The sequence below is a fragment of the Pseudophryne corroboree genome, chromosome 5, assembly GCF_028390025.1.
Source record: "Pseudophryne corroboree isolate aPseCor3 chromosome 5, aPseCor3.hap2, whole genome shotgun sequence".
Classification (NCBI taxonomy): Eukaryota; Metazoa; Chordata; class Amphibia; order Anura; family Myobatrachidae; genus Pseudophryne; species Pseudophryne corroboree.
Genome location: NC_086448.1, coordinates 750,487,339 through 750,493,988, shown reverse-complemented (window position 1 = coordinate 750,493,988; position 6,650 = coordinate 750,487,339). Strand labels below are relative to the sequence as shown.

Here is a 6,650-nt window from a genome sequence, read left to right as displayed (position 1 = left end):
GCTGCGATCACTTCAGTCTTTTTGGTGCCAGAATTGACATCACACTTCCGCCCTCCAAACGCCCGGAGACGCCTGAGTTTTCCCTACCACTCCCTGAAAATGGTCGGTTGACACCCATAAACGCCCTCTTCCTGTCAATCTTCTTGCGATCGGCTGTGCATATGGATTCTTCGTTAAATTCATCGCTCAGCAACGATCCGTATTGTACCCGTACGATGCGCGTGCGCATTGCAGTGCATACGCAGTAGAGACCTGATCGCACATCAGCGAAAATCGGCAGCGTGCGATCAGCTTGGAATGACCCCCGGAGTCCGGTTATTACAATCGTTCCAGAGACTTACTGGTACCAGCTGGCTCTGTGCCAAATGTCAGCGGCTTCCTAAGTCATTTTTATGCACATACACAAAATGTAAGTGTGTAATTAAAAAAAAAAGACAAAAGAAAAGAAAGATGTTTAAATCCAACTTTACTTAAAGCCTTTTAAATCCTCTTATTTGTAAATGAATGTAAAAAAAAAAAAAAAATTTGAAAAATGAGTTATACCTGATTGGTTGATATGAGCTGCTCTGATTTTTTCACAGTGTCCTCTGTAATGGATTTTATATGACATGGTTGTTTGAAACCAAGATACAGAAAATACTAAATTAATGTTAATACCTGCTAGATAATACAGGGGTGCAGTAGGAGCCAGATGTATGCAATTGACTGTATAAAACCTTTTCCCTGAAGAATTTGGCACTGCAGTATCTGGCACTGGTAAAATACAACCAAAAAGTTTCTAACGCGTTTCATCACACTTAGCAATTTCTTCTGAGGCATGTCTGAACTCCTTTTTACTGATTGTATTAAACTCCCCTCTATCTAATAGTTTATGACCAAAGAGCAACTGCTGATAAATACACATTGAGTAAAATAACTTAAAATATCATAATGTTGGTCTTATATTTTTGAAGACTAAAAATGTTGTTAATAGAAATTATGATATAATTATTGTTGCATTTAGTAGCAGCTGATGATTCATTTTTACATCACCCCCACATGTTAGATACACTCTAATATAAAATGTATCTAACAAATAATAAAAGGGATTATGATAAAAAAAAAAAACAGTTTAGTGTTGCAAAAGCTTAAGCTTGTGTTGCAAAAGCTTATGTAATGCTATAAAAACCCAGTGGGTGGATCATTGACCCTTGGTGCTGCCAGGCACATGGTATTTTCCAGAAGTATCTTCTTCTTTTAAAGAGTCTTCTTTAAATACTGTGTATTTATCAAAATTCATCATTACAAAATAAGCATTAATCAGATCTTTCAGTAATTCCCAGAATCGGCACTAGATGGCAGGATACTCTAACAATGGATCATACTGCATGGCACTATTTGCCTTCCTAATAGTAAACCTCCCCCAGCATTTTTAGGATGACAACACCTCAGAGTTTTATGACCATCAAGAGAATTTACTACTAAGTCCTGTACTGATGGAATGAAATGTAATATATGCTGTGTAATGAATTATGAGATGTTATTTGGTTTCAGGATTTTTATTACTCCAATCAGTTATGACCATATTTCCTTTTATATGAGAACTCACACTTTAAACATACCAGATGACCGTGTGTTATTCTAGAGAAACACCTAATGAAGTGTATTTCTACAACACAAAGAGATGTTAAAAAGTAAATATTTTAATGTGGTGCTGTCAATAAGCTTTAAGCCTCGTAGAACAATACTGTTACATCAAGAAATGTAAAAAAACCCTATATGAAATGTATACACTCCGATTTCTCATGGCAGGAACTGTTATCAGGTACAGTCAGTAAGTATATATAAATATTTTATGAGCTCTTATACTTGTGAGGCTGGGTCAGCATTGGGTTTATTTAATGCTCAGAGAGTTTATTTACATTTAAAAGGGAGAAATATATAGGGCTCATTTTAATGACCATCTTATACTCACCATCTACAGTGCCAGAACTGGATGAGGGCAAACAGCACTTTTCTTATGTTTGAAAACAGATGTAACAGACATTTAACCATTTATCATATACTGTATAACTTTATAAGGATTAATAGGTCAAGATGACAGCATCTGTACAAGCCGCAAACTTTGCACATTGTGGTAGGAATAATTGGGCGCAGCTGGAGAGATTGTGGCTGTACCTGCTGATGACACATTTGGTGTTTTCCGTGGGGTTACATTGTGGAGTTGGGTATGATATGTCCGCACAGTAATCATGTAGACATGAGAGGGTCAACATCGTCATAATGCTGACGGTGACCATGTAGACAGTGATAAAATGTCAACATATTAGAAAGTTGACATATCGTACTTGATGGCCCAGCGGTAACTTACCTGCTCCTGACGGCTGGGTCCTGGCAGTCACGTGACTGTGACTTCTGGGTCAGTTCTTCGATCCTCCAGCGTTTGTGTGAGTATTACTCCCCTATGTTCAACACCTACCTATAACCTCCGTCCACAGCATAATAATAACCTCCCTGCGCAGCCTAACCCTCCTCGCACAGCCTAATCCTTCTGCTCACAGCCTAACCCTAACCCTTCCGCCCACAGCCTAACATTAACCCTCCCACCTGCAGCCTAACCCTCCCAACCTCAGCCTGAACATGACCATCCTGCCCGCAGCCAAACCTTAACCCTCCCTGTGCAGCCTAACCATCTCACCCACAGTCTAATCCTCCTACCCACAGCCTAACCCTAACACTGACATCTCCAGCCTAACCCTCCCATCCGCAGCCTGACCCTAACACTCCCTGTGCAGCCTAACCCTAACCCTCCTGCCCACAGTCTAACCCTCCCACCCTCAGTCTAACCCTGACCATCCTGCCCACAGCCTAACCCTCCCTGCGCAGCCTAACCCTAACTCTTCCACCCGCAGCCTAACCGTACCATCTGCGGCCTAACTCTCCCACCCTCAGTCTAACCCTGACCATCCTGCCCACAGCCTAACCCTAACCCTCCTGCCCACAGCCTAAGCCTAACCCTCCCTGCGCAGCCTAACCCTAACCTTCTTGCCCGCAGTCTAACCCTCCTCTCTGCACAGCCTAACTCTCCCACCCACAGTCTAACCCTCTTACCCACAGCCTAACCCTCCTCTCTGCGCACCCTAAGCCTCCTACCCATGACCTTATTCTCCTGCCCGCAGCCTAACCCTAACTCTTTTCACCCACAGCCTAACCCCAACCCTACCATCTCTCCCAACCTCAGCCTAATCATGACCATCCTTGCTGCAGCCAAACCCTAACCCTCCCTGCACAGCCTAACCCTCTCGCCCACAGTCTAACCCTCCTACCCGCAGACTAACCCTAACGCTCACATCTCCAGCCTAACGCTCACATCTCCAGCCTAACCATAACCTTCCCTTCGTAGCCTAACCCTAACACTCCCTGCAATGCCTAACCCTAACCCTCCTGCCCACAGTCTAACCCTCTTACCCGCAGCATAACCCTCCTACCTGCAGCCTCACCCCCCCATCCGCAGCCTAATACTAACACTCCCTGCACAGCCTAAACGAAACCCTTCCACCCCTCAGACTAACCCAAACCCTCCCTGTGCAGCCTAAACCTAGGGCTGTGGGCAGGATGGTCAGGGTTAGGCTGAGGGTGGGAGGGTTAGGCTGCGGATGGGAGGGCAGCCTAAACCTAGCCCTCCCATCCGCAGCCTAACCCTCCCACCCTCAGCCTAACCCTGACCATCCTGCCCACAGCCAAACCCTAGTCCCCCTGCCCACAGCCTAACCCTAACCCTACCTACGCAGCCCAACCCTAACCTTCTCGCCCACAGTCTAACTCTCCTCTATGCACAGCCAATACCCTCCCAACCACAGTCTAACCCTCCTACCCAGTCTAACCCTTCTACCCACAGCCTAACCCTCCTCTCTGCGCAGCCTAACCCTCCCAACCACTGTCTAACCCTCCTACCCACAGCTTAGCCCTCCTGCTTGCAGCCTAACCCTAACTCTTCCACCCGCAGCCTAACCGTACCATCTGCGGCCTAACTCTCCCATCCTCAGCTTAACCCTGACCATCCTGCCCGCAGCCAAACCCTATCTCTCCTGCCCACAGCCTAACACTAACCCTCGCTGCACAGCCTAACCCTCCTACCTGCAGCCTAACCCTAATGCTCACATCTGCAGCCTAACTCTAACGCTCACATCTGCAGCCTAACCCTAAGCCTCCCATCAGCAGCCTAACCCTAACACTCCCTGCGCAGCCTAGCCCTAACCCTCCTGCCCACTGTCTAACCCTCCTACCTGCAGCCTAACCCTAACTCCCCCATTTGCAACCTAACCCTAACACTCCCTGCTCAGCCTAAACTAAACCCTCCCACCCGCAGCCTAACCCTAACACTCCCTATGCAGCCTAACCCTAACCTTCCATCCGCACCCTAACCCTCCCATCCGTAGCATAGTAACATAGTTTCTGGAGTTGAAAAAAGACATCGAGTTCAACCTGTTAGTGATCTCCTACACTGTAATATTTTATTTTAACTGTTTTGAATGTTTAGCTGTTATGTCTAATCCTTTTTTATTTTCTTAATTTTTTTTTTTATACTATTGTGCATGATTTTTTTTATGCTATTGTGCATGATTTACCTACCATAACCTTGTATATCCTTATCCAGTAGAAATTTACCTAGCCCATTCTTAAAAGCAATGACCGTGTTCGCCATTACTACTCACTCAGGCAGGGAATTTCAAATACGTAATGTCCTTACTGTGAAGAAACCTTTCCGTCTCTGTGTGCGAAATCTGCTCTCCGCTAACCTAAGTGGGTGTCCACATGTCCTTTGTATTGATCTTGCAAAAAACAAATCCCCCACTAGCTCTGTGCATTGTCCCCTTATATATTTGTAAATGTTAATCATGTACCCTCTTAATCTCCTTTTTCCAGTGTAAACATGTCTAGCCTAGCAAGCCTTTCCTCATATTAGAGCGTCTCCATCCCCTTAATCAATTTCTTTGCCCGTCTCTGAACCTTTTATAGTTCCAGGATATCCTTTTTGTAGTATGGTATCCATAATTGTGTTCAGTATTCAAGATGTGGCCTTACTAGTGATTTATATAATGGGAGTATAACACTCTCATCCCTTGCATCGGTTCCCCGCTTTATACATGCTAATACCTTGTTTGCCTTATTTGCTGCATTCCTACTTTGGGTACTACTGTTAAGTTTGTTATCTATGTGAACACCTAAATCTTTTTCCAGTACAGAATCCGCTAGTTTTTCCCCATTTAGTATGTACATAGTATTATTGTTTTTGCTACCAAAGTGCATTACCATATTATATTATATTGAACCTCATTCTCCATTTTGCTGCCCATGCTTCCAGTTTAAATAAGTCGTTCTGAAGAGACTCAGCATCCCCCTTCGAATTTATAACCTTACCAAGTTTGGTATTGTCTGCAAAAATTGACACCATGCTCTCTAGACCTACTTCTAGATCATTTATGAAAATGTTGAACAATAGTGGTCCAAGTACAGACCCTTGTGGCACACCACTCAGTACTTCAGTCCATTTAGAAAAAATTCCATTTACCACCACTCGCTGCTCCCTATTATCCAACCAATTTCTAACCCAAGTGCATATTGTGCTTCCTAGCCCCAGTTCTCTTAATTTATAGATAAGTCTCATGTGAGGTACTATATCTAAAGCTTTAGCAAAATCTAAAAAGTTTACATCCACTTCATTACCCGGATCTAGGTTCGCACTAACTGTTTCATAAAAGCCTATTAAGTTAGTTTGACATGATCTATCCTTCACAAATCCATGTTGGTTCCTATTAATAACCTTATTGGCTTCAAGGAACTCCTGTATTCTACCCCTTAAAATACCTTCCAGTACTTTCCCCACTATAGATGTAAGACTTACTGGTCTATAATTACCCGGTTCAGATTTACTTCCCTTTTAAATATTGGCACTACTTCCGCTATACGCCAGTCTTTGGGAACCATGCCTGATGCAAGTGAGTCAGTGAAAATCAAATATAGGGGTCTTGCTAGTTTGGAGTGTATCCTATCCCTAATGTTGACATTCTTGCAATCTCAATATTTCACCTTGTCGACATTCTGCAAATATAGACAATGCCTGTTGACATTTTAACAATGAAAACAGGGTTTGAGAGAAAGAAGACTCTTGTGTGGGCGCACTCTTGTTTTACTTGATAATGAAAAGATGTGTAGGAAAGAAGAAAAAATTGTGATACTGCTGTTAGTGCTCTGTCAGGACAGATATTTGTGTCGTACTACTACACTTGGTATTCCCTGGGGGTCACCCTTCCAGGTACTGACCTAGCCTAACACCGTTTATCTTCCAAGATCAGACGAGATTGGGCATATGCAATGAGGTATGGTAGTATAAAACTGACACAAGTGCCTAATGCACTAATGAGAGTGCACCTGAAATAAATCTGAAAGATTTTGTTCCAAAGAGCATATCAGCAAGATAGAAATCGCAAGAATGTGGAGCGTGGATCTGCTGTACGTGTTAGACAGAGGGTATCCTCTGAATCGCGGATGAGAGTCCACTAAGTAAGAAAAATTGTAGGAAGAAAGAGAGTAATATAGTTATATGTGAGATTTATTCAAAGTTTATAGTTTTCAATAATAAATACATGGAAATGTTCCTTGATTCTGGA

At 43.4% G+C, this 6,650-nt stretch overlaps 1 pseudogene; it reads right to left on the bottom strand.

The window, feature by feature from the left end:
- Nucleotides 1-6,254: 6,254 nt before the first annotated feature.
- Nucleotides 6,255-6,373, bottom strand: LOC134931615 (5S ribosomal RNA; annotated as a pseudogene).
- Between the last annotated feature and the right edge of the window lie 277 nt (nt 6,374-6,650).